A 27,998-nucleotide genomic window follows, 5' to 3' on the forward strand; every position below is an offset into this window, starting at 1 on the left:
AAAGTTTCTCTCCCTCTGCCTGCTTTGCTCAGAGGACTGGATGAAGTCAGGGACTTCTCCCTTTCACTGAGAAACGTGCGGGCTGCTGTTGCCTGGGCGCTCTCTTCTTTGCAAAAGAGTCTGCAGTTCCACGCTTTGAACCGTGGAAAGGCGCCGGGCTCTGCTAAGATTTCCCCCGGCGCTTCGTTTGCCCTGGGCCAAAGCGAGCCTTCACAATAGCTGAACGCTAACACTGCATACTCGTTCCACTTCCAGAACCGGGCTACGGCGAGGCAGTTCTCCGGGGGAAAACGGCCCTTCGCGAAGGGCAGATCTGCCGAGCTCCTTGCGGGAAAGCGAAAGCAAAGGACGCTTTTCTCCCTCTAACCGCTTTCGTCAGAGGAACGGGGGAAGTCACAGTGTTCTTTCTCTCCCTGAGATACACACAATCTGACGTTGCCTCTGAGCTCCGTTGCTGGCAAGGAACTGAAAGTGACATACATTGCTGTGGGGCAACACAGGGCTCTGCTAGGATTTCTGTAGGCAGTGTGTTTTCCCTGGGCCTCACTGTAGCAACACTATCTCGCCAGGGCAACACTGCATGGCACTTCCTCTGCCAGGAGAGAGTCGCTGCTTTGTAGTTTGTGCTGGGAAACCTTGCTTTGGCAAGTGCGAATTGACCGCATTCAGGCAGAAAGAAAAGAGAATAGCAAGAGGCCTTTTCTCCCCGGCTGCTCTGCCAAGCCCTTCCAGCTCAAACTATGTCGTTGCTCCTCTGGAAGGATCCCTGCACCGCGGCGTAGTTTTTCCGAAGAAGCCCTGCGTTTGCAAGAGCAAATGAGGAATTCGTGGCAGGAAAGAGGAAGGAAAGAAAGTTTCTCTCCCTCTGCCTGCTTTGCTCAGAGGACTGGATGAAGTCAGGGACTTCTCCCTTTCACTGAGAAACGTGCGGGCTGCTGTTGCCTGGGCGCTCTCTTCTTTGCAAAAGAGTCTGCAGTTCCACGCTTTGAACCGTGGAAAGGCGCCGGGCTCTGCTAAGATTTCCCCCGGCGCTTCGTTTGCCCTGGGCCAAAGCGAGCCTTCACAATAGCTGAACCCTAACACTGCATACTCGTTCCACTTCCAGAACCGGGCTACGGCGAGGCAGTTCTCCGGGGGAAAACGGCCCTTCGCGAAGGGCAGATCTGCCGAGCTCCTTGCGGGAAAGCGAAAGCAAAGGACGCTTTTCTCCCTCTAACCGCTTTCGTCAGAGGAACGGGGGAAGTCACAGTGTTCTTTCTCTCCCTGAGATACACACAATCTGACGTTGCCTCTGAGCTCCGTTGCTGGCAAGGAACTGAAAGTGACATACATTGCTGTGGGGCAACACAGGGCTCTGCTAGGATTTCTCTAGGCAGTGTGTTTTCCCTGGGCCTCACTGTAGCAACACTATCTCGCCAGGGCAACACTGCATGGCACTTCCTCTGCCAGGAGAGAGTCGCTGCTTTGTAGTTTGTGCTGGGAAACCTTGCTTTGGCAAGTGCGAATTGACCGCATTCAGGCAGAAAGAAAAGAGAATAGCAAGAGGCCTTTTCTCCCCGGCTGCTCTGCCAAGCCCTTCCAGCTCAAACTATGTCGTTGCTCCTCTGGAAGGATCCCTGCACCGTGGCGTAGTTTTTCCGAAGAAGCCCTGCGTTTGCAAGAGCAAATGAGGAATTCGTGGCAGGAAAGAGGAAGGAAAGAAAGTTTCTCTCCCTCTGCCTGCTTTGCTCAGAGGACTGGATGAAGTCAGGGACTTCTCCCTTTCACTGAGAAACGTGCGGGCTGCTGTTGCCTGGGCGCTCTCTTCTTTGCAAAAGAGTCTGCAGTTCCACGCTTTGAACCGTGGAAAGGCGCCGGGCTCTGCTAAGATTTCCCCCGGCGCTTCGTTTGCCCTGGGCCAAAGCGAGCCTTCACAATAGCTGAACCCTAACACTGCATACTCGTTCCACTTCCAGAACCGGGCTACGGCGAGGCAGTTCTCCGGGGGAAAACGGCCCTTCGCGAAGGGCAGATCTGCCGAGCTCCTTGCGGGAAAGCGAAAGCAAAGGACGCTTTTCTCCCTCTAACCGCTTTCGTCAGAGGAACGGGGGAAGTCACAGTGTTCTTTCTCTCCCTGAGATACACACAATCTGACGTTGCCTCTGAGCTCCGTTGCTGGCAAGGAACTGAAAGTGACATACATTGCTGTGGGGCAACACAGGGCTCTGCTAGGATTTCTGTAGGCAGTGTGTTTTCCCTGGGCCTCACTGTAGCAACACTATCTCGCCAGGGCAACACTGCATGGCACTTCCTCTGCCAGGAGAGAGTAGCTGCTTTGTAGTTTGTGCTGGGAAACCTTGCTTTAGCAAGTGCGAATTGACCGCATTCAGGCAGAAAGAAAAGAGAATAGCAAGAGGCCTTTTCTCCCCGGCTGCTCTGCCAAGCCCTTCCAGCTCAAACTATGTCGTTGCTCCTCTGGAAGGATCCCTGCACCGCGGCCTAGTTTTTCCGAAGAAGCCCTGCGTTTGCAAGAGTAAATGAGGAATTCGTGGCAGGAAAGAGGAAGGAAAGAAAGTTTCTCTCCCTCTGCCTGCTTTGCTCAGAGGACTGGATGAAGTCAGGGACTTCTCCCTTTCACTGAGAAACGTGCGGGCTGCTGTTGCCTGGGCGCTCTCTTCTTTGCAAAAGAGTCTGCAGTTCCACGCTTTGAACCGTGGAAAGGCGCCGGGCTCTGCTAAGATTTCCCCCGGCGCTTCGTTTGCCCTGGGCCAAAGCGAGCCTTCACAATAGCTGAACGCTAACACTGCATACTCGTTCCACTTCCAGAACCGGGCTACGGCGAGGCAGTTCTCCGGGGGAAAACGGCCCTTCGCGAAGGGCAGATCTGCCGAGCTCCTTGCGGGAAAGCGAAAGCAAAGGACGCTTTTCTCCCTCTAACCGCTTTCGTCAGAGGAACGGGGGAAGTCACAGTGTTCTTTCTCTCCCTGAGATACACACAATCTGACGTTGCCTCTGAGCTCCGTTGCTGGCAAGGAACTGAAAGTGACATACATTGCTGTGGGGCAACACAGGGCTCTGCTAGGATTTCTCTAGGCAGTGTGTTTTCCCTGGGCCTCACTGTAGCAACACTATCTCGCCAGGGCAACACTGCATGGCACTTCCTCTGCCAGGAGAGAGTCGCTGCTTTGTAGTTTGTGCTGGGAAACCTTGCTTTGGCAAGTGCGAATTGACCGCATTCAGGCAGAAAGAAAAGAGAATAGCAAGAGGCCTTTTCTCCCCGGCTGCTCTGCCAAGCCCTTCCAGCTCAAACTATGTCGTTGCTCCTCTGGAAGGATCCCTGCACCGCGGCCTAGTTTTTCCGAAGAAGCCCTGCGTTTGCAAGAGCAAATGAGGAATTCGTGGCAGGAAAGAGGAAGGAAAGAAAGTTTCTCTCCCTCTGCCTGCTTTGCTCAGAGGACTGGATGAAGTCAGGGACTTCTCCCTTTCACTGAGAAACGTGCGGGCTGCTGTTGCCTGGGCGCTCTCTTCTTTGCAAAAGAGTCTGCAGTTCCACGCTTTGAACCGTGGAAAGGCGCCGGGCTCTGCTAAGATTTCCCCCGGCGCTTCGTTTGCCCTGGGCCAAAGCGAGCCTTCACAATAGCTGAACCCTAACACTGCATACTCGTTCCACTTCCAGAACCGGGCTACGGCGAGGCAGTTCTCCGGGGGAAAACGGCCCTTCGCGAAGGGCAGATCTGCCGAGCTCCTTGCGGGAAAGCGAAAGCAAAGGACGCTTTTCTCCCTCTAACCGCTTTCGTCAGAGGAACGGGGGAAGTCACAGTGTTCTTTCTCTCCCTGAGATACAGACAATGTGACGCTGCCCCTGAGCTCCGTTGCTGGCAAGGAACTGAAAGTGACATACATTCCTGTGGGAAACTCAGGGCTCTGCTAGGATTTCTCTAGGCAGTGTGTTTTCCCTGGGCCTCACTGTAGCAACACTATCTCGCCAGGGCAACACTGCATGGCACTTCCTCTGCCAGGAGGGAGCTGCTGCTTTGTAGTTTGTGCTGGGAAACCTTGCTTTGGCAAGTGCGAATTGACCGCATTCAGGCAGAAAGAAAAGAGAATAGCAAGAGGCCTTTTCTCCCCGGCTGCTCTGCCAAGCCCTTCCAGCTCAAACTATGTCGTTGCTCCTCTGGAAGGATCCCTGCACCGCGGCGTAGTTTTTCCGAAGAAGCCCTGCGTTTGCAAGAGCAAATGAGGAATTCGTGGCAGGAAAGAGGAAGGAAAGAAAGTTTCTCTCCCTCTGCCTGCTTTGCTCAGAGGACTGGATGAAGTCAGGGACTTCTCCCTTTCACTGAGAAACGTGCGGGCTGCTGTTGCCTGGGCGCTCTCTTCTTTGCAAAAGAGTCTGCAGTTCCACGCTTTGAACCGTGGAAAGGCGCCGGGCTCTGCTAAGATTTCCCCCGGCGCTTCGTTTGCCCTGGGCCAAAGCGAGCCTTCACAATAGCTGAACGCTAACACTGCATACTCGTTCCACTTCCAGAACCGGGCTACGGCGAGGCAGTTCTCCGGGGGAAAACGGCCCTTCGCGAAGGGCAGATCTGCCGAGCTCCTTGCGGGAAAGCGAAAGCAAAGGACGCTTTTCTCCCTCTAACCGCTTTCGTCAGAGGAACGGGGGAAGTCACAGTGTTCTTTCTCTCCCTGAGATACACACAATCTGACGTTGCCTCTGAGCTCCGTTGCTGGCAAGGAACTGAAAGTGACATACATTGCTGTGGGGCAACACAGGGCTCTGCTAGGATTTCTGTAGGCAGTGTGTTTTCCCTGGGCCTCACTGTAGCAACACTATCTCGCCAGGGCAACACTGCATGGCACTTCCTCTGCCAGGAGAGAGTCGCTGCTTTGTAGTTTGTGCTGGGAAACCTTGCTTTGGCAAGTGCGAATTGACCGCATTCAGGCAGAAAGAAAAGAGAATAGCAAGAGGCCTTTTCTCCCCGGCTGCTCTGCCAAGCCCTTCCAGCTCAAACTATGTCGTTGCTCCTCTGGAAGGATCCCTGCACCGCGGCCTAGTTTTTCCGAAGAAGCCCTGCGTTTGCAAGAGCAAATGAGGAATTCGTGGCAGGAAAGAGGAAGGAAAGAAAGTTTCTCTCCCTCTGCCTGCTTTGCTCAGAGGACTGGATGAAGTCAGGGACTTCTCCCTTTCACTGAGAAACGTGCGGGCTGCTGTTGCCTGGGCGCTCTCTTCTTTGCAAAAGAGTCTGCAGTTCCACGCTTTGAACCGTGGAAAGGCGCCGGGCTCTGCTAAGATTTCCCCCGGCGCTTCGTTTGCCCTGGGCCAAAGCGAGCCTTCACAATAGCTGAACGCTAACACTGCATACTCGTTCCACTTCCAGAACCGGGCTACGGCGAGGTAGTTCTCCGGGGGAAAAAGGCCCTTCGCGAAGGGCAGATCTGCCGAGCTCATTGCGCGAAAGCGAAAGCAAAGGACGCTTTTCTCCCTCTAACCGCTTTCGTCAGAGGAACGGGGGAAGTCACAGTGTTCTTTCTCTCCCTGAGATACAGACAATGTGACGCTGCCCCTGAGCTCCGTTGCTGGCAAGGAACTGAAAGTGACATACATTCCTGTGGGAAACTCAGGGCTCTGCTAGGATTTCTCTAGGCAGTGTGTTTTCCCTGGGCCTCACTGTAGCAACACTATCTCGCCAGGGCAACACTGCATGGCACTTCCTCTGCCAGGAGGGAGCTGCTGCTTTGTAGTTTGTGCTGGGAAACCTTGCTTTGGCAAGTGCGAATTGACCGCATTCAGGCAGAAAGAAAAGAGAATAGCAAGAGGCCTTTTCTCCCCGGCTGCTCTGCCAAGCCCTTCCAGCTCAAACTATGTCGTTGCTCCTCTGGAAGGATCCCTGCACCGCGGCGTAGTTTTTCCGAAGAAGCCCTGCGTTTGCAAGAGCAAATGAGGAATTCGTGGCAGGAAAGAGGAAGGAAAGAAAGTTTCTCTCCCTCTGCCTGCTTTGCTCAGAGGACTGGATGAAGTCAGGGACTTCTCCCTTTCACTGAGAAACGTGCGGGCTGCTGTTGCCTGGGCGCTCTCTTCTTTGCAAAAGAGTCTGCAGTTCCACGCTTTGAACCGTGGAAAGGCGCCGGGCTCTGCTAAGATTTCCCCCGGCGCTTCGTTTGCCCTGGGCCAAAGCGAGCCTTCACAATAGCTGAACGCTAACACTGCATACTCGTTCCACTTCCAGAACCGGGCTACGGCGAGGCAGTTCTCCGGGGGAAAACGGCCCTTCGCGAAGGGCAGATCTGCCGAGCTCCTTGCGGGAAAGCGAAAGCAAAGGACGCTTTTCTCCCTCTAACCGCTTTCGTCAGAGGAACGGGGGAAGTCACAGTGTTCTTTCTCTCCCTGAGATACACACAATCTGACGTTGCCTCTGAGCTCCGTTGCTGGCAAGGAACTGAAAGTGACATACATTGCTGTGGGGCAACACAGGGCTCTGCTAGGATTTCTGTAGGCAGTGTGTTTTCCCTGGGCCTCACTGTAGCAACACTATCTCGCCAGGGCAACACTGCATGGCACTTCCTCTGCCAGGAGAGAGTAGCTGCTTTGTAGTTTGTGCTGGGAAACCTTGCTTTAGCAAGTGCGAATTGACCGCATTCAGGCAGAAAGAAAAGAGAATAGCAAGAGGCCTTTTCTCCCCGGCTGCTCTGCCAAGCCCTTCCAGCTCAAACTATGTCGTTGCTCTTCTGGAAGGATCCCTGCACCGCGGCCTAGTTTTTCCGAAGAAGCCCTGCGTTTGCAAGAGCAAATGAGGAATTCGTGGCAGGAAAGAGGAAGGAAAGAAAGTTTCTCTCCCTCTGCCTGCTTTGCTCAGAGGACTGGATGAAGTCAGGGACTTCTCCCTTTCACTGAGAAACGTGCGGGCTGCTGTTGCCTGGGCGCTCTCTTCTTTGCAAAAGAGTCTGCAGTTCCACGCTTTGAACCGTGGAAAGGCGCCGGGCTCTGCTAAGATTTCCCCCGGCGCTTCGTTTGCCCTGGGCCAAAGCGAGCCTTCACAATAGCTGAACCCTAACACTGCATACTCGTTCCACTTCCAGAACCGGGCTACGGCGAGGCAGTTCTCCGGGGGAAAACGGCCCTTCGCGAAGGGCAGATCTGCCGAGCTCCTTGCGGGAAAGCGAAAGCAAAGGACGCTTTTCTCCCTCTAACCGCTTTCGTCAGAGGAACGGGGGAAGTCACAGTGTTCTTTCTCTCCCTGAGATACACACAATCTGACGTTGCCTCTGAGCTCCGTTGCTGGCAAGGAACTGAAAGTGACATACATTGCTGTGGGGCAACACAGGGCTCTGCTAGGATTTCTGTAGGCAGTGTGTTTTCCCTGGGCCTCACTGTAGCAACACTATCTCGCCAGGGCAACACTGCATGGCACTTCCTCTGCCAGGAGAGAGTAGCTGCTTTGTAGTTTGTGCTGGGAAACCTTGCTTTAGCAAGTGCGAATTGACCGCATTCAGGCAGAAAGAAAAGAGAATAGCAAGAGGCCTTTTCTCCCCGGCTGCTCTGCCAAGCCCTTCCAGCTCAAACTATGTCGTTGCTCCTCTGGAAGGATCCCTGCACCGCGGCCTAGTTTTTCCGAAGAAGCCCTGCGTTTGCAAGAGTAAATGAGGAATTCGTGGCAGGAAAGAGGAAGGAAAGAAAGTTTCTCTCCCTCTGCCTGCTTTGCTCAGAGGACTGGATGAAGTCAGGGACTTCTCCCTTTCACTGAGAAACGTGCGGGCTGCTGTTGCCTGGGCGCTCTCTTCTTTGCAAAAGAGTCTGCAGTTCCACGCTTTGAACCGTGGAAAGGCGCCGGGCTCTGCTAAGATTTCCCCCGGCGCTTCGTTTGCCCTGGGCCAAAGCGAGCCTTCACAATAGCTGAACGCTAACACTGCATACTCGTTCCACTTCCAGAACCGGGCTACGGCGAGGCAGTTCTCCGGGGGAAAACGGCCCTTCGCGAAGGGCAGATCTGCCGAGCTCCTTGCGGGAAAGCGAAAGCAAAGGACGCTTTTCTCCCTCTAACCGCTTTCGTCAGAGGAACGGGGGAAGTCACAGTGTTCTTTCTCTCCCTGAGATACACACAATCTGACGTTGCCTCTGAGCTCCGTTGCTGGCAAGGAACTGAAAGTGACATACATTGCTGTGGGGCAACACAGGGCTCTGCTAGGATTTCTGTAGGCAGTGTGTTTTCCCTGGGCCTCACTGTAGCAACACTATCTCGCCAGGGCAACACTGCATGGCACTTCCTCTGCCAGGAGAGAGTCGCTGCTTTGTAGTTTGTGCTGGGAAACCTTGCTTTGGCAAGTGCGAATTGACCGCATTCAGGCAGAAAGAAAAGAGAATAGCAAGAGGCCTTTTCTCCCCGGCTGCTCTGCCAAGCCCTTCCAGCTCAAACTATGTCGTTGCTCCTCTGGAAGGATCCCTGCACCGCGGCCTAGTTTTTCCGAAGAAGCCCTGCGTTTGCAAGAGCAAATGAGGAATTCGTGGCAGGAAAGAGGAAGGAAAGAAAGTTTCTCTCCCTCTGCCTGCTTTGCTCAGAGGACTGGATGAAGTCAGGGACTTCTCCCTTTCACTGAGAAACGTGCGGGCTGCTGTTGCCTGGGCGCTCTCTTCTTTGCAAAAGAGTCTGCAGTTCCACGCTTTGAACCGTGGAAAGGCGCCGGGCTCTGCTAAGATTTCCCCCGGCGCTTCGTTTGCCCTGGGCCAAAGCGAGCCTTCACAATAGCTGAACCCTAACACTGCATACTCGTTCCACTTCCAGAACCGGGCTACGGCGAGGCAGTTCTCCGGGGGAAAACGGCCCTTCGCGAAGGGCAGATCTGCCGAGCTCCTTGCGGGAAAGCGAAAGCAAAGGACGCTTTTCTCCCTCTAACCGCTTTCGTCAGAGGAACGGGGGAAGTCACAGTGTTCTTTCTCTCCCTGAGATACAGACAATGTGACGCTGCCCCTGTGCTCCGTTGCTGGCAAGGAACTGAAAGTGACATACATTCCTGTGGGAAACTCAGGGCTCTGCTAGGATTTCTCTAGGCAGTGTGTTTTCCCTGGGCCTCACTGTAGCAACACTATCTCGCCAGGGCAACACTGCATGGCACTTCCTCTGCCAGGAGGGAGCTGCTGCTTTGTAGTTTGTGCTGGGAAACCTTGCTTTGGCAAGTGCGAATTGACCGCATTCAGGCAGAAAGAAAAGAGAATAGCAAGAGGCCTTTTCTCCCCGGCTGCTCTGCCAAGCCCTTCCAGCTCAAACTATGTCGTTGCTCCTCTGGAAGGATCCCTGCACCGCGGCGTAGTTTTTCCGAAGAAGCCCTGCGTTTGCAAGAGCAAATGAGGAATTCGTGGCAGGAAAGAGGAAGGAAAGAAAGTTTCTCTCCCTCTGCCTGCTTTGCTCAGAGGACTGGATGAAGTCAGGGACTTCTCCCTTTCACTGAGAAACGTGCGGGCTGCTGTTGCCTGGGCGCTCTCTTCTTTGCAAAAGAGTCTGCAGTTCCACGCTTTGAACCGTGGAAAGGCGCCGGGCTCTGCTAAGATTTCCCCCAGCGCTTCGTTTGCCCTGGGCCAAAGCGAGCCTTCACAATAGCTGAACGCTAACACTGCATACTCGTTCCACTTCCAGAACCGGGCTACGGCGAGGCAGTTCTCCGGGGGAAAACGGCCCTTCGCGAAGGGCAGATCTGCCGAGCTCCTTGCGGGAAAGCGAAAGCAAAGGACGCTTTTCTCCCTCTAACCGCTTTCGTCAGAGGAACGGGGGAAGTCACAGTGTTCTTTCTCTCCCTGAGATACACACAATCTGACGTTGCCTCTGAGCTCCGTTGCTGGCAAGGAACTGAAAGTGACATACATTGCTGTGGGGCAACACAGGGCTCTGCTAGGATTTCTGTAGGCAGTGTGTTTTCCCTGGGCCTCACTGTAGCAACACTATCTCGCCAGGGCAACACTGCATGGCACTTCCTCTGCCAGGAGAGAGTCGCTGCTTTGTAGTTTGTGCTGGGAAACCTTGCTTTGGCAAGTGCGAATTGACCGCATTCAGGCAGAAAGAAAAGAGAATAGCAAGAGACCTTTTCTCCCCGGCTGCTCTGCCAAGCCCTTCCAGCTCAAACTATGTCGTTGCTCCTCTGGAAGGATCCCTGCACCGCGGCCTAGTTTTTCCGAAGAAGCCCTGCGTTTGCAAGAGCAAATGAGGAATTCGTGGCAGGAAAGAGGAAGGAAAGAAAGTTTCTCTCCCTCTGCCTGCTTTGCTCAGAGGACTGGATGAAGTCAGGGACTTCTCCCTTTCACTGAGAAACGTGCGGGCTGCTGTTGCCTGGGCGCTCTCTTCTTTGCAAAAGAGTCTGCAGTTCCACGCTTTGAACCGTGGAAAGGCGCCGGGCTCTGCTAAGATTTCCCCCGGCGCTTCGTTTGCCCTGGGCCAAAGCGAGCCTTCACAATAGCTGAACGCTAACACTGCATACTCGTTCCACTTCCAGAACCGGGCTACGGCGAGGTAGTTCTCCGGGGGAAAAAGGCCCTTCGCGAAGGGCAGATCTGCCGAGCTCATTGCGCGAAAGCGAAAGCAAAGGACGCTTTTCTCCCTCTAACCGCTTTCGTCAGAGGAACGGGGGAAGTCACAGTGTTCTTTCTCTCCCTGAGATACAGACAATGTGACGCTGCCCCTGAGCTCCGTTGCTGGCAAGGAACTGAAAGTGACATACATTCCTGTGGGAAACTCAGGGCTCTGCTAGGATTTCTCTAGGCAGTGTGTTTTCCCTGGGCCTCACTGTAGCAACACTATCTCGCCAGGGCAACACTGCATGGCACTTCCTCTGCCAGGAGGGAGCTGCTGCTTTGTAGTTTGTGCTGGGAAACCTTGCTTTGGCAAGTGCGAATTGACCGCATTCAGGCAGAAAGAAAAGAGAATAGCAAGAGGCCTTTTCTCCCCGGCTGCTCTGCCAAGCCCTTCCAGCTCAAACTATGTCGTTGCTCCTCTGGAAGGATCCCTGCACCGCGGCGTAGTTTTTCCGAAGAAGCCCTGCGTTTGCAAGAGCAAATGAGGAATTCGTGGCAGGAAAGAGGAAGGAAAGAAAGTTTCTCTCCCTCTGCCTGCTTTGCTCAGAGGACTGGATGAAGTCAGGGACTTCTCCCTTTCACTGAGAAACGTGCGGGCTGCTGTTGCCTGGGCGCTCTCTTCTTTGCAAAAGAGTCTGCAGTTCCACGCTTTGAACCGTGGAAAGGCGCCGGGCTCTGCTAAGATTTCCCCCGGCGCTTCGTTTGCCCTGGGCCAAAGCGAGCCTTCACAATAGCTGAACGCTAACACTGCATACTCGTTCCACTTCCAGAACCGGGCTACGGCGAGGCAGTTCTCCGGGGGAAAACGGCCCTTCGCGAAGGGCAGATCTGCCGAGCTCCTTGCGGGAAAGCGAAAGCAAAGGACGCTTTTCTCCCTCTAACCGCTTTCGTCAGAGGAACGGGGGAAGTCACAGTGTTCTTTCTCTCCCTGAGATACACACAATCTGACGTTGCCTCTGAGCTCCGTTGCTGGCAAGGAACTGAAAGTGACATACATTGCTGTGGGGCAACACAGGGCTCTGCTAGGATTTCTGTAGGCAGTGTGTTTTCCCTGGGCCTCACTGTAGCAACACTATCTCGCCAGGGCAACACTGCATGGCACTTCCTCTGCCAGGAGAGAGTAGCTGCTTTGTAGTTTGTGCTGGGAAACCTTGCTTTAGCAAGTGCGAATTGACCGCATTCAGGCAGAAAGAAAAGAGAATAGCAAGAGGCCTTTTCTCCCCGGCTGCTCTGCCAAGCCCTTCCAGCTCAAACTATGTCGTTGCTCTTCTGGAAGGATCCCTGCACCGCGGCCTAGTTTTTCCGAAGAAGCCCTGCGTTTGCAAGAGCAAATGAGGAATTCGTGGCAGGAAAGAGGAAGGAAAGAAAGTTTCTCTCCCTCTGCCTGCTTTGCTCAGAGGACTGGATGAAGTCAGGGACTTCTCCCTTTCACTGAGAAACGTGCGGGCTGCTGTTGCCTGGGCGCTCTCTTCTTTGCAAAAGAGTCTGCAGTTCCACGCTTTGAACCGTGGAAAGGCGCCGGGCTCTGCTAAGATTTCCCCCGGCGCTTCGTTTGCCCTGGGCCAAAGCGAGCCTTCACAATAGCTGAACGCTAACACTGCATACTCGTTCCACTTCCAGAACCGGGCTACGGCGAGGCAGTTCTCCGGGGGAAAACGGCCCTTCGCGAAGGGCAGATCTGCCGAGCTCCTTGCGGGAAAGCGAAAGCAAAGGACGCTTTTCTCCCTCTAACCGCTTTCGTCAGAGGAACGGGGGAAGTCACAGTGTTCTTTCTCTCCCTGAGATACACACAATCTGACGTTGCCTCTGAGCTCCGTTGCTGGCAAGGAACTGAAAGTGACATACATTGCTGTGGGGCAACACAGGGCTCTGCTAGGATTTCTGTAGGCAGTGTGTTTTCCCTGGGCCTCACTGTAGCAACACTATCTCGCCAGGGCAACACTGCATGGCACTTCCTCTGCCAGGAGAGAGTCGCTGCTTTGTAGTTTGTGCTGGGAAACCTTGCTTTGGCAAGTGCGAATTGACCGCATTCAGGCAGAAAGAAAAGAGAATAGCAAGAGGCCTTTTCTCCCCGGCTGCTCTGCCAAGCCCTTCCAGCTCAAACTATGTCGTTGCTCCTCTGGAAGGATCCCTGCACCGCGGCGTAGTTTTTCCGAAGAAGCCCTGCGTTTGCAAGAGCAAATGAGGAATTCGTGGCAGGAAAGAGGAAGGAAAGAAAGTTTCTCTCCCTCTGCCTGCTTTGCTCAGAGGACTGGATGAAGTCAGGGACTTCTCCCTTTCACTGAGAAACGTGCGGGCTGCTGTTGCCTGGGCGCTCTCTTCTTTGCAAAAGAGTCTGCAGTTCCACGCTTTGAACCGTGGAAAGGCGCCGGGCTCTGCTAAGATTTCCCCCGGCGCTTCGTTTGCCCTGGGCCAAAGCGAGCCTTCACAATAGCTGAACGCTAACACTGCATACTCGTTCCACTTCCAGAACCGGGCTACGGCGAGGCAGTTCTCCGGGGGAAAACGGCCCTTCGCGAAGGGCAGATCTGCCGAGCTCCTTGCGGGAAAGCGAAAGCAAAGGACGCTTTTCTCCCTCTAACCGCTTTCGTCAGAGGAACGGGGGAAGTCACAGTGTTCTTTCTCTCCCTGAGATACACACAATCTGACGTTGCCTCTGAGCTCCGTTGCTGGCAAGGAACTGAAAGTGACATACATTCCTGTGGGGCAACACAGGGCTCTGCTAGGATTTCTGTAGGCAGTGTGTTTTCCCTGGGCCTCACTGTAGCAACACTATCTCGCCAGGGCAACACTGCATGGCACTTCCTCTGCCAGGAGGGAGCTGCTGCTTTGTAGTTTGTGCTGGGAAACCTTGCTTTGGCAAGTGCGAATTGACCGCATTCAGGCAGAAAGAAAAGAGAATAGCAAGAGGCCTTTTCTCCCCGGCTGCTCTGCCAAGCCCTTCCAGCTCAAACTATGTCGTTGCTCCTCTGGAAGGATCCCTGCACCGCGGCGTAGTTTTTCCGAAGAAGCCCTGCGTTTGCAAGAGCAAATGAGGAATTCGTGGCAGGAAAGAGGAAGGAAAGAAAGTTTCTCTCCCTCTGCCTGCTTTGCTCAGAGGACTGGATGAAGTCAGGGACTTCTCCCTTTCACTGAGAAACGTGCGGGCTGCTGTTGCCTGGGCGCTCTCTTCTTTGCAAAAGAGTCTGCAGTTCCACGCTTTGAACCGTGGAAAGGCGCCGGGCTCTGCTAAGATTTCCCCCGGCGCTTCGTTTGCCCTGGGCCAAAGCGAGCCTTCACAATAGCTGAACGCTAACACTGCATACTCGTTCCACTTCCAGAACCGGGCTACGGCGAGGCAGTTCTCCGGGGGAAAACGGCCCTTCGCGAAGGGCAGATCTGCCGAGCTCCTTGCGGGAAAGCGAAAGCAAAGGACGCTTTTCTCCCTCTAACCGCTTTCGTCAGAGGAACGGGGGAAGTCACAGTGTTCTTTCTCTCCCTGAGATACACACAATCTGACGTTGCCTCTGAGCTCCGTTGCTGGCAAGGAACTGAAAGTGACATACATTCCTGTGGGGAAACACAGGGCTCTGCTAGGATTTCTGTAGGCAGTGTGTTTTCCCTGGGCCTCACTGTAGCAACACTATCTCGCCAGGGCAACACTGCATGGCACTTCCTCTGCCAGGAGAGAGTCGCTGCTTTGTAGTTTGTGCTGGGAAACCTTGCTTTGGCAAGTGCGAATTGACCGCATTCAGGCAGAAAGAAAAGAGAATAGCAAGAGGCCTTTTCTCCCCGGCTGCTCTGCCAAGCCCTTCCAGCTCAAACTATGTCGTTGCTCCTCTGGAAGGATCCCTGCACCGCGGCGTAGTTTTTCCGAAGAAGCCCTGCGTTTGCAAGAGCAAATGAGGAATTCGTGGCAGGAAAGAGGAAGGAAAGAAAGTTTCTCTCCCTCTGCCTGCTTTGCTCAGAGGACTGGATGAAGTCAGGGACTTCTCCCTTTCACTGAGAAACGTGCGGGCTGCTGTTGCCTGGGCGCTCTCTTCTTTGCAAAAGAGTCTGCAGTTCCACGCTTTGAACCGTGGAAAGGCGCCGGGCTCTGCTAAGATTTCCCCCGGCGCTTCGTTTGCCCTGGGCCAAAGCGAGCCTTCACAATAGCTGAACGCTAACACTGCATACTCGTTCCACTTCCAGAACCGGGCTACGGCGAGGCAGTTCTCCGGGGGAAAACGGCCCTTCGCGAAGGGCAGATCTGCCGAGCTCATTGCGCGAAAGCGAAAGCAAAGGACGCTTTTCTCCCTCTAACCGCTTTCGTCAGAGGAACGGGGGAAGTCACAGTGTTCTTTCTCTCCCTGAGATACAGACAATGTGACGCTGCCCCTGAGCTCCGTTGCTGGCAAGGAACTGAAAGTGACATACATTCCTGTGGGAAACTCAGGGCTCTGCTAGGATTTCTCTAGGCAGTGTGTTTTCCCTGGGCCTCACTGTAGCAACACTATCTCGCCAGGGCAACACTGCATGGCACTTCCTCTGCCAGGAGGGAGCTGCTGCTTTGTAGTTTGTGCTGGGAAACCTTGCTTTGGCAAGTGCGAATTGACCGCATTCAGGCAGAAAGAAAAGAGAATAGCAAGAGGCCTTTTCTCCCCGGCTGCTCTGCCAAGCCCTTCCAGCTCAAACTATGTCGTTGCTCCTCTGGAAGGATCCCTGCACCGCGGCGTAGTTTTTCCGAAGAAGCCCTGCGTTTGCAAGAGCAAATGAGGAATTCGTGGCAGGAAAGAGGAAGGAAAGAAAGTTTCTCTCCCTCTGCCTGCTTTGCTCAGAGGACTGGATGAAGTCAGGGACTTCTCCCTTTCACTGAGAAACGTGCGGGCTGCTGTTGCCTGGGCGCTCTCTTCTTTGCAAAAGAGTCTGCAGTTCCACGCTTTGAACCGTGGAAAGGCGCCGGGCTCTGCTAAGATTTCCCCCGGCGCTTCGTTTGCCCTGGGCCAAAGCGAGCCTTCACAATAGCTGAACGCTAACACTGCATACTCGTTCCACTTCCAGAACCGGGCTACGGCGAGGCAGTTCTCCGGGGGAAAACGGCCCTTCGCGAAGGGCAGATCTGCCGAGCTCCTTGCGGGAAAGCGAAAGCAAAGGACGCTTTTCTCCCTCTAACCGCTTTCGTCAGAGGAACGGGGGAAGTCACAGTGTTCTTTCTCTCCCTGAGATACACACAATCTGACGTTGCCTCTGAGCTCCGTTGCTGGCAAGGAACTGAAAGTGACATACATTCCTGTGGGGAAACACAGGGCTCTGCTAGGATTTCTGTAGGCAGTGTGTTTTCCCTGGGCCTCACTGTAGCAACACTATCTCGCCAGGGCAACACTGCATGGCACTTCCTCTGCCAGGAGAGAGTCGCTGCTTTGTAGTTTGTGCTGGGAAACCTTGCTTTGGCAAGTGCGAATTGACCGCATTCAGGCAGAAAGAAAAGAGAATAGCAAGAGGCCTTTTCTCCCCGGCTGCTCTGCCAAGCCCTTCCAGCTCAAACTATGTCGTTGCTCCTCTGGAAGGATCCCTGCACCGCGGCCTAGTTTTTCCGAAGAAGCCCTGCGTTTGCAAGAGCAAATGAGGAATTCGTGGCAGGAAAGAGGAAGGAAAGAAAGTTTCTCTCCCTCTGCCTGCTTTGCTCAGAGGACTGGATGAAGTCAGGGACTTCTCCCTTTCACTGAGAAACGTGCGGGCTGCTGTTGCCTGGGCGCTCTCTTCTTTGCAAAAGAGTCTGCAGTTCCACGCTTTGAACCGTGGAAAGGCGCCGGGCTCTGCTAAGATTTCCCCCGGCGCTTCGTTTGCCCTGGGCCAAAGCGAGCCTTCACAATAGCTGAACGCTAACACTGCATACTCGTTCCACTTCCAGAACCGGGCTACGGCGAGGTAGTTCTCCGGGGGAAAACGGCCCTTCGCGAAGGGCAGATCTGCCGAGCTCATTGCGCGAAAGCGAAAGCAAAGGACGCTTTTCTCCCTCTAACCGCTTTCGTCAGAGGAACGGGGGAAGTCACAGTGTTCTTTCTCTCCCTGAGATACAGACAATGTGACGCTGCCCCTGAGCTCCGTTGCTGGCAAGGAACTGAAAGTGACATACATTCCTGTGGGAAACTCAGGGCTCTGCTAGGATTTCTCTAGGCAGTGTGTTTTCCCTGGGCCTCACTGTAGCAACACTATCTCGCCAGGGCAACACTGCATGGCACTTCCTCTGCCAGGAGGGAGCTGCTGCTTTGTAGTTTGTGCTGGGAAACCTTGCTTTGGCAAGTGCGAATTGACCGCATTCAGGCAGAAAGAAAAGAGAATAGCAAGAGGCCTTTTCTCCCCGGCTGCTCTGCCAAGCCCTTCCAGCTCAAACTATGTCGTTGCTCCTCTGGAAGGATCCCTGCACCGCGGCGTAGTTTTTCCGAAGAAGCCCTGCGTTTGCAAGAGCAAATGAGGAATTCGTGGCAGGAAAGAGGAAGGAAAGAAAGTTTCTCTCCCTCTGCCTGCTTTGCTCAGAGGACTGGATGAAGTCAGGGACTTCTCCCTTTCACTGAGAAACGTGCGGGCTGCTGTTGCCTGGGCGCTCTCTTCTTTGCAAAAGAGTCTGCAGTTCCACGCTTTGAACCGTGGAAAGGCGCCGGGCTCTGCTAAGATTTCCCCCGGCGCTTCGTTTGCCCTGGGCCAAAGCGAGCCTTCACAATAGCTGAACGCTAACACTGCATACTCGTTCCACTTCCAGAACCGGGCTACGGCGAGGCAGTTCTCCGGGGGAAAACGGCCCTTCGCGAAGGGCAGATCTGCCGAGCTCCTTGCGGGAAAGCGAAAGCAAAGGACGCTTTTCTCCCTCTAACCGCTTTCGTCAGAGGAACGGGGGAAGTCACAGTGTTCTTTCTCTCCCTGAGATACACACAATCTGACGTTGCCTCTGAGCTCCGTTGCTGGCAAGGAACTGAAAGTGACATACATTGCTGTGGGGCAACACAGGGCTCTGCTAGGATTTCTGTAGGCAGTGTGTTTTCCCTGGGCCTCACTGTAGCAACACTATCTCGCCAGGGCAACACTGCATGGCACTTCCTCTGCCAGGAGAGAGTCGCTGCTTTGTAGTTTGTGCTGGGAAACCTTGCTTTGGCAAGTGCGAATTGACCGCATTCAGGCAGAAAGAAAAGAGAATAGCAAGAGGCCTTTTCTCCCCGGCTGCTCTGCCAAGCCCTTCCAGCTCAAACTATGTCGTTGCTCCTCTGGAAGGATCCCTGCACCGCGGCGTAGTTTTTCCGAAGAAGCCCTGCGTTTGCAAGAGCAAATGAGGAATTCGTGGCAGGAAAGAGGAAGGAAAGAAAGTTTCTCTCCCTCTGCCTGCTTTGCTCAGAGGACTGGATGAAGTCAGGGACTTCTCCCTTTCACTGAGAAACGTGCGGGCTGCTGTTGCCTGGGCGCTCTCTTCTTTGCAAAAGAGTCTGCAGTTCCACGCTTTGAACCGTGGAAAGGCGCCGGGCTCTGCTAAGATTTCCCCCGGCGCTTCGTTTGCCCTGGGCCAAAGCGAGCCTTCACAATAGCTGAACGCTAATACTGCATACTCGTTTCACTTCCAGAACCGGGCTACGGCGAGGCAGTTCTCCGGGGGAAAACGGCCCTTCGCGAAGGGCAGATCTGCCGAGCTCCTTGCGGGAAAGCGAAAGCAAAGGACGCTTTTCTCCCTCTAACCGCTTTCGTCAGAGGAACGGGGGAAGTCACAGTGTTCTTTCTCTCCCTGAGATACACACAATCTGACGTTGCCTCTGAGCTCCGTTGCTGGCAAGGAACTGAAAGTGACATACATTCCTGTGGGGAAACACAGGGCTCTGCTAGGATTTCTGTAGGCAGTGTGTTTTCCCTGGGCCTCACTGTAGCAACACTATCTCGCCAGGGCAACACTGCATGGCACTTCCTCTGCCAGGAGAGAGTCGCTGCTTTGTAGTTTGTGCTGGGAAACCTTGCTTTGGCAAGTGCGAATTGACCGCATTCAGGCAGAAAGAAAAGAGAATAGCAAGAGGCCTTTTCTCCCCGGCTGCTCTGCCAAGCCCTTCCAGCTCAAACTATGTCGTTGCTCCTCTGGAAGGATCCCTGCACCGCGGCGTAGTTTTTCCGAAGAAGCCCTGCGTTTGCAAGAGCAAATGAGGAATTCGTGGCAGGAAAGAGGAAGGAAAGAAAGTTTCTCTCCCTCTGCCTGCTTTGCTCAGAGGACTGGATGAAGTCAGGGACTTCTCCCTTTCACTGAGAAACGTGCGGGCTGCTGTTGCCTGGGCGCTCTCTTCTTTGCAAAAGAGTCTGCAGTTCCACGCTTTGAACCGTGGAAAGGCGCCGGGCTCTGCTAAGATTTCCCACGGCGCTTCGTTTGCCCTGGGCCAAAGCGAGCCTTCACAATAGCTGAACGCTAACACTGCATACTCGTTCCACTTCCAGAACCGGGCTACGGCGAGGCAGTTCTCCGGGGGAAAACGGCCCTTCGCGAAGGGCAGATCTGCCGAGCTCATTGCGCGAAAGCGAAAGCAAAGGACGCTTTTCTCCCTCTAACCGCTTTCGTCAGAGGAACGGGGGAAGTCACAGTGTTCTTTCTCTCCCTGAGATACAGACAATGTGACGCTGCCCCTGAGCTCCGTTGCTGGCAAGGAACTGAAAGTGACATACATTCCTGTGGGAAACTCAGGGCTCTGCTAGGATTTCTCTAGGCAGTGTGTTTTCCCTGGGCCTCACTGTAGCAACACTATCTCGCCAGGGCAACACTGCATGGCACTTCCTCTGCCAGGAGGGAGCTGCTGCTTTGTAGTTTGTGCTGGGAAACCTTGCTTTGGCAAGTGCGAATTGACCGCATTCAGGCAGAAAGAAAAGAGAATAGCAAGAGGCCTTTTCTCCCCGGCTGCTCTGCCAAGCCCTTCCAGCTCAAACTATGTCGTTGCTCCTCTGGAAGGATCCCTGCACCGCGGCGTAGTTTTTCCGAAGAAGCCCTGCGTTTGCAAGAGCAAATGAGGAATTCGTGGCAGAAAAGAGGAAGGAAAGAAAGTTTCTCTCCCTCTGCCTGCTTTGCTCAGAGGACTGGATGAAGTCAGGGACTTCTCCCTTTCACTGAGAAACGTGCGGGCTGCTGTTGCCTGGGCGCTCTCTTCTTTGCAAAAGAGTCTGCAGTTCCACGCTTTGAACCGTGGAAAGGCGCCGGGCTCTGCTAAGATTCCCCCCGGCGCTTCGTTTGCCCCGGGCCAAAGCGAACCTTCACAATACCTGAACGCTAACACTGCATACTCGTTCCACTTCCAGAACCGGGCTACGGCGAGGCAGTTCTCCGGGGGAAAACGGCCCTTCGCGAAGGGCAGATCTGCCGAGCTCCTTGCGGGAAAGCGAAAGCAAAGGACGCTTTTCTCCCTCTGACCGCTTTCGTCAGAGGAACGGGGGAAGTCACAGTGTTCTTTCTCTCCCTGAGATACACACAATCTGACGTTGCCTCTGAGCTCCGTTGCTGGCAAGGAACTGAAAGTGACATACATTCCTGTGGGGAAACACAGGGCTCTGCTAGGATTTCTGTAGGCAGTGTGTTTTCCCTGGGCCTCACTGTAGCAACACTATCTCGCCAGGGCAACACTGCATGGCACTTCCTCTGCCAGGAGAGAGTCGCTGCTTTGTAGTTTGTGCTGGGAAACCTTGCTTTGGCAAGTGCGAATTGACCGCATTCAGGCAGAAAGAAAAGAGAATAGCAAGAGGCCTTTTCTCCCCGGCTGCTCTGCCAAGCCCTTCCAGCTCAAACTATGTCGTTGCTCCTCTGGAAGGATCCCTGCACCGCGGCGTAGTTTTTCCGAAGAAGCCCTGCGTTTGCAAGAGCAAATGAGGAATTCGTGGCAGGAAAGAGGAAGGAAAGAAAGTTTCTCTCCCTCTGCCTGCTTTGCTCAGAGGACTGGATGAAGTCAGGGACTTCTCCCTTTCACTGAGAAACGTGCGGGCTGCTGTTGCCTGGGCGCTCTCTTCTTTGCAAAAGAGTCTGCAGTTCCACGCTTTGAACCGTGGAAAGGCGCCGGGCTCTGCTAAGATTTCCCCCGGCGCTTCGTTTGCCCTGGGCCAAAGCGAGCCTTCACAATAGCTGAACGCTAACACTGCATACTCGTTTCACTTCCAGAACCGGGCTACGGCGAGGCAGTTCTCCGGGGGAAAACGGCCCTTCGCGAAGGGCAGATCTGCCGAGCTCCTTGCGGGAAAGCGAAAGCAAAGGACGCTTTTCTCCCTCTAACCGCTTTCGTCAGAGGAACGGGGGAAGTCACAGTGTTCTTTCTCTCCCTGAGATACACACAATCTGACGTTGCCTCTGAGCTCCGTTGCTGGCAAGGAACTGAAAGTGACATACATTCCTGTGGGGAAACACAGGGCTCTGCTAGGATTTCTGTAGGCAGTGTGTTTTCCCTGGGCCTCACTGTAGCAACACTATCTCGCCAGGGCAACACTGCATGGCACTTCCTCTGCCAGGAGAGAGTCGCTGCTTTGTAGTTTGTGCTGGGAAACCTTGCTTTGGCAAGTGCGAATTGACCGCATTCAGGCAGAAAGAAAAGAGAATAGCAAGAGGCCTTTTCTCCCCGGCTGCTCTGCCAAGCCCTTCCAGCTCAAACTATGTCGTTGCTCCTCTGGAAGGATCCCTGCACCGCGGCGTAGTTTTTCCGAAGAAGCCCTGCGTTTGCAAGAGCAAATGAGGAATTCGTGGCAGGAAAGAGGAGGGAAAGAAAGTTTCTCTCCCTCTGCCTGCTTTGCTCAGAGGACTGGATGAAGTCAGGGACTTCTCCCTTTCACTGAGAAACGTGCGGGCTGCTGTTGCCTGGGCGCTCTCTTCTTTGCAAAAGAGTCTGCAGTTCCACGCTTTGAACCGTGGAAAGGCGCCGGGCTCTGCTAAGATTTCCCACGGCGCTTCGTTTGCCCTGGGCCAAAGCGAGCCTTCACAATAGCTGAACGCTAACACTGCATACTCGTTCCACTTCCAGAACCGGGCTACGGCGAGGCAGTTCTCCGGGGGAAAACGGCCCTTCGCGAAGGGCAGATCTGCCGAGCTCATTGCGCGAAAGCGAAAGCAAAGGACGCTTTTCTCCCTCTAACCGCTTTCGTCAGAGGAACGGGGGAAGTCACAGTGTTCTTTCTCTCCCTGAGATACAGACAATGTGACGCTGCCCCTGAGCTCCGTTGCTGGCAAGGAACTGAAAGTGACATACATTCCTGTGGGAAACTCAGGGCTCTGCTAGGATTTCTCTAGGCAGTGTGTTTTCCCTGGGCCTCACTGTAGCAACACTATCTCGCCAGGGCAACACTGCATGGCACTTCCTCTGCCAGGAGGGAGCTGCTGCTTTGTAGTTTGTGCTGGGAAACCTTGCTTTGGCAAGTGCGAATTGACCGCATTCAGGCAGAAAGAAAAGAGAATAGCAAGAGGCCTTTTCTCCCCGGCTGCTCTGCCAAGCCCTTCCAGCTCAAACTATGTCGTTGCTCCTCTGGAAGGATCCCTGCACCGCGGCGTAGTTTTTCCGAAGAAGCCCTGCGTTTGCAAGAGCAAATGAGGAATTCGTGGCAGGAAAGAGGAAGGAAAGAAAGTTTCTCTCCCTCTGCCTGCTTTGCTCAGAGGACTGGATGAAGTCAGGGACTTCTCCCTTTCACTGAGAAACGTGCGGGCTGCTGTTGCCTGGGCGCTCTCTTCTTTGCAAAAGAGTCTGCAGTTCCACGCTTTGAACCGTGGAAAGGCGCCGGGCTCTGCTAAGATTCCCCCCGGCGCTTCGTTTGCCCCGGGCCAAAGCGAACCTTCACAATACCTGAACGCTAACACTGCATACTCGTTCCACTTCCAGAACCGGGCTACGGCGAGGCAGTTCTCCGGGGGAAAACGGCCCTTCGCGAAGGGCAGATCTGCCGAGCTCCTTGCGGGAAAGCGAAAGCAAAGGACGCTTTTCTCCCTCTAACCGCTTTCGTCAGAGGAACGGGGGAAGTCACAGTGTTCTTTCTCTCCCTGAGATACACACAATCTGACGTTGCCTCTGAGCTCCGTTGCTGGCAAGGAACTGAAAGTGACATACATTCCTGTGGGGAAACACAGGGCTCTGCTAGGATTTCTCTAGGCAGTGTGTTTTCCCTGGGCCTCACTGTAGCAACACTATCTCGCCAGGGCAACACTGCATGGCACTTCCTCTGCCAGGAGAGAGTCGCTGCTTTGTAGTTTGTGCTGGGAAACCTTGCTTTGGCAAGTGCGAATTGACCGCATTCAGGCAGAAAGAAAAGAGAATAGCAAGAGGCCTTTTCTCCCCGGCTGCTCTGCCAAGCCCTTCCAGCTCAAACTATGTCGTTGCTCCTCTGGAAGGATCCCTGCACCGCGGCGTAGTTTTTCCGAAGAAGCCCTGCGTTTGCAAGAGCAAATGAGGAATTCGTGGCAGGAAAGAGGAAGGAAAGAAAGTTTCTCTCCCTCTGCCTGCTTTGCTCAGAGGACTGGATGAAGTCAGGGACTTCTCCCTTTCACTGAGAAACGTGCGGGCTGCTGTTGCCTGGGCGCTCTCTTCTTTGCAAAAGAGTCTGCAGTTCCACGCTTTGAACCGTGGAAAGGCGCCGGGCTCTGCTAAGATTTCCCCCGGCGCTTCGTTTGCCCTGGGCCAAAGCGAGCCTTCACAATAGCTGAACGCTAACACTGCATACTCGTTTCACTTCCAGAACCGGGCTACGGCGAGGCAGTTCTCCGGGGGAAAACGGCCCTTCGCGAAGGGCAGATCTGCCGAGCTCCTTGCGGGAAAGCGAAAGCAAAGGACGCTTTTCTCCCTCTAACCGCTTTCGTCAGAGGAACGGGGGAAGTCACAGTGTTCTTTCTCTCCCTGAGATACACACAATCTGACGTTGCCTCTGAGCTCCGTTGCTGGCAAGGAACTGAAAGTGACATACATTCCTGTGGGGAAACACAGGGCTCTGCTAGGATTTCTGTAGGCAGTGTGTTTTCCCTGGGCCTCACTGTAGCAACACTATCTCGCCAGGGCAACACTGCATGGCACTTCCTCTGCCAGGAGAGAGTCGCTGCTTTGTAGTTTGTGCTGGGAAACCTTGCTTTGGCAAGTGCGAATTGACCGCATTCAGGCAGAAAGAAAAGAGAATAGCAAGAGGCCTTTTCTCCCCGGCTGCTCTGCCAAGCCCTTCCAGCTCAAACTATGTCGTTGCTCCTCTGGAAGGATCCCTGCACCGCGGCGTAGTTTTTCCGAAGAAGCCCTGCGTTTGCAAGAGCAAATGAGGAATTCGTGGCAGGAAAGAGGAAGGAAAGAAAGTTTCTCTCCCTCTGCCTGCTTTGCTCAGAGGACTGGATGAAGTCAGGGACTTCTCCCTTTCACTGAGAAACGTGCGGGCTGCTGTTGCCTGGGCGCTCTCTTCTTTGCAAAAGAGTCTGCAGTTCCACGCTTTGAACCGTGGAAAGGCGCCGGGCTCTGCTAAGATTTCCCCCGGCGCTTCGTTTGCCCTGGGCCAAAGCGAGCCTTCACAATAGCTGAACGCTAACACTGCATACTCGTTCCACTTCCAGAACCGGGCTACGGCGAGGCAGTTCTCCGGGGGAAAACGGCCCTTCGCGAAGGGCAGATCTGCCGAGCTCATTGCGCGAAAGCGAAAGCAAAGGACGCTTTTCTCCCTCTAACCGCTTTCGTCAGAGGAACGGGGGAAGTCACAGTGTTCTTTCTCTCCCTGAGATACAGACAATGTGACGCTGCCCCTGAGCTCCGTTGCTGGCAAGGAACTGAAAGTGACATACATTCCTGTGGGAAACTCAGGGCTCTGCTAGGATTTCTCTAGGCAGTGTGTTTTCCCTGGGCCTCACTGTAGCAACACTATCTCGCCAGGGCAACACTGCATGGCACTTCCTCTGCCAGGAGGGAGCTGCTGCTTTGTAGTTTGTGCTGGGAAACCTTGCTTTGGCAAGTGCGAATTGACCGCATTCAGGCAGAAAGAAAAGAGAATAGCAAGAGGCCTTTTCTCCCCGGCTGCTCTGCCAAGCCCTTCCAGCTCAAACTATGTCGTTGCTCCTCTGGAAGGATCCCTGCACCGCGGCGTAGTTTTTCCGAAGAAGCCCTGCGTTTGCAAGAGCAAATGAGGAATTCGTGGCAGGAAAGAGGAAGGAAAGAAAGTTTCTCTCCCTCTGCCTGCTTTGCTCAGAGGACTGGATGAAGTCAGGGACTTCTCCATTTCACTGAGAAACGTGCGGGCTGCTGTTGCCTGGGCGCTCTCTTCTTTGCAAAAGAGTCTGCAGTTCCACGCTTTGAACCGTGGAAAGGCGCCGGGCTCTGCTAAGATTCCCCCCGGCGCTTCGTTTGCCCCGGGCCAAAGCGAACCTTCACAATACCTGAACGCTAACACTGCATACTCGTTCCACTTCCAGAACCGGGCTACGGCGAGGCAGTTCTCCGGGGGAAAACGGCCCTTCGCGAAGGGCAGATCTGCCGAGCTCCTTGCGGGAAAGCGAAAGCAAAGGACGCTTTTCTCCCTCTAACCGCTTTCGTCAGAGGAACGGGGGAAGTCACAGTGTTCTTTCTCTCCCTGAGATACACACAATCTGACGTTGCCTCTGAGCTCCGTTGCTGGCAAGGAACTGAAAGTGACATACATTCCTGTGGGGAAACACAGGGCTCTGCTAGGATTTCTCTAGGCAGTGTGTTTTCCCTGGGCCTCACTGTAGCAACACTATCTCGCCAGGGCAACACTGCATGGCACTTCCTCTGCCAGGAGAGAGTCGCTGCTTTGTAGTTTGTGCTGGGAAACCTTGCTTTGGCAAGTGCGAATTGACCGCATTCAGGCAGAAAGAAAAGAGAATAGCAAGAGGCCTTTTCTCCCCGGCTGCTCTGCCAAGCCCTTCCAGCTCAAACTATGTCGTTGCTCCTCTGGAAGGATCCCTGCACCGCGGCCTAGTTTTTCCGAAGAAGCCCTGCGTTTGCAAGAGCAAATGAGGAATTCGTGGCAGGAAAGAGGAAGGAAAGAAAGTTTCTCTCCCTCTGCCTGCTTTGCTCAGAGGACTGGATGAAGTCAGGGACTTCTCCCTTTCACTGAGAAACGTGCGGGCTGCTGTTGCCTGGGCGCTCTCTTCTTTGCAAAAGAGTCTGCAGTTCCACGCTTTGAACCGTGGAAAGGCGCCGGGCTCTGCTAAGATTTCCCCCGGCGCTTCGTTTGCCCTGGGCCAAAGCGAGCCTTCACAATAGCTGAACGCTAACACTGCATACTCGTTCCACTTCCAGAACCGGGCTACGGCGAGGCAGTTCTCCGGGGGAAAACGGCCCTTCGCGAAGGGCAGATCTGCCGAGCTCCTTGCGGGAAAGCGAAAGCAAAGGACGCTTTTCTCCCTCTAACCGCTTTCGTCAGAGGAACGGGGGAAGTCACAGTGTTCTTTCTCTCCCTGAGATACACACAATCTGACGTTGCCTCTGAGCTCCGTTGCTGGCAAGGAACTGAAAGTGACATACATTGCTGTGGGGAAACACAGGGCTCTGCTAGGATTTCTGTAGGCAGTGTGTTTTCCCTGGGCCTCACTGTAGCAACACTATCTCGCCAGGGCAACACTGCATGGCACTTCCTCTGCCAGGAGAGAGTCGCTGCTTTGTAGTTTGTGCTGGGAAACCTTGCTTTGGCAAGTGCGAATTGACCGCATTCAGGCAGAAAGAAAAGAGAATAGCAAGAGGCCTTTTCTCCCCGGCTGCTCTGCCAAGCCCTTCCAGCTCAAACTATGTCGTTGCTCCTCTGGAAGGATCCCTGCACCGCGGCGTAGTTTTTCCGAAGAAGCCCTGCGTTTGCAAGAGCAAATGAGGAATTCGTGGCAGGAAAGAGGAAGGAAAGAAAGTTTCTCTCCCTCTGCCTGCTTTGCTCAGAGGACTGGATGAAGTCAGGGACTTCTCCCTTTCACTGAGAAACGTGCGGGCTGCTGTTGCCTGGGCGCTCTCTTCTTTGCAAAAGAGTCTGCAGTTCCACGCTTTGAACCGTGGAAAGGCGCCGGGCTCTGCTAAGATTTCCCCCGGCGCTTCGTTTGCCCTGGGCCAAAGCGAGCCTTCACAATAGCTGAACGCTAACACTGCATACTCGTTCCACTTCCAGAACCGGGCTACGGCGAGGCAGTTCTCCGGGGGAAAACGGCCCTTCGCGAAGGGCAGATCTGCCGAGCTCATTGCGCGAAAGCGAAAGCAAAGGACGCTTTTCTCCCTCTAACCGCTTTCGTCAGAGGAACGGGGGAAGTCACAGTGTTCTTTCTCTCCCTGAGATACAGACAATGTGACGCTGCCCCTGAGCTCCGTTGCTGGCAAGGAACTGAAAGTGACATACATTCCTGTGGGAAACTCAGGGCTCTGCTAGGATTTCTCTAGGCAGTGTGTTTTCCCTGGGCCTCACTGTAGCAACACTATCTCGCCAGGGCAACACTGCATGGCACTTCCTCTGCCAGGAGGGAGCTGCTGCTTTGTAGTTTGTGCTGGGAAACCTTGCTTTGGCAAGTGCGAATTGACCGCATTCAGGCAGAAAGAAAAGAGAATAGCAAGAGGCCTTTTCTCCCCGGCTGCTCTGCCAAGCCCTTCCAGCTCAAACTATGTCGTTGCTCCTCTGGAAGGATCCCTGCACCGCGGCGTAGTTTTTCCGAAGAAGCCCTGCGTTTGCAAGAGCAAATGAGGAATTCGTGGCAGGAAAGAGGAAGGAAAGAAAGTTTCTCTCCCTCTGCCTGCTTTGCTCAGAGGACTGGATGAAGTCAGGGACTTCTCCCTTTCACTGAGAAACGTGCGGGCTGCTGTTGCCTGGGCGCTCTCTTCTTTGCAAAAGAGTCTGCAGTTCCACGCTTTGAACCGTGGAAAGGCGCCGGGCTCTGCTAAGATTTCCCCCGGCGCTTCGTTTGCCCTGGGCCAAAGCGAGCCTTCACAATAGCTGAACGCTAACACTGCATACTCGTTCCACTTCCAGAACCGGGCTACGGCGAGGCAGTTCTCCGGGGGAAAACGGCCCTTCGCGAAGGGCAGATCTGCCGAGCTCCTTGCGGGAAAGCGAAAGCAAAGGACGCTTTTCTCCCTCTAACCGCTTTCGTCAGAGGAACGGGGGAAGTCACAGTGTTCTTTCTCTCCCTGAGATACACACAATCTGACGTTGCCTCTGAGCTCCGTTGCTGGCAAGGAACTGAAAGTGACATACATTCCTGTGGGGAAACTCAGGGCTCTGCTAGGATTTCTCTAGGCAGTGTGTTTTCCCTGGGCCTCACTGTAGCAACACTATCTCGCCAGGGCAACACTGCATGGCACTTCCTCTGCCAGGAGAGAGCTGCTGCTTTGTAGTTTGTGCTGGGAAACCTTGCTTTGGCAAGTGCGAATTGACCGCATTCAGGCAGAAAGAAAAGAGAATAGCAAGAGGCCTTTTCTCCCCGGCTGCTCTGCCAAGCCCTTCCAGCTCAAACTATGTCGTTGCTCCTCTGGAAGGATCCCTGCACCGCGTCGTAGTTTTTCCGAAGAAGCCCTGCGTTTGC

Source organism: Elephas maximus, chromosome 13, assembly GCF_024166365.1.
Source record: "Elephas maximus indicus isolate mEleMax1 chromosome 13, mEleMax1 primary haplotype, whole genome shotgun sequence".
In the NCBI taxonomy this organism is placed as follows: domain Eukaryota; kingdom Metazoa; phylum Chordata; class Mammalia; order Proboscidea; family Elephantidae; genus Elephas; species Elephas maximus.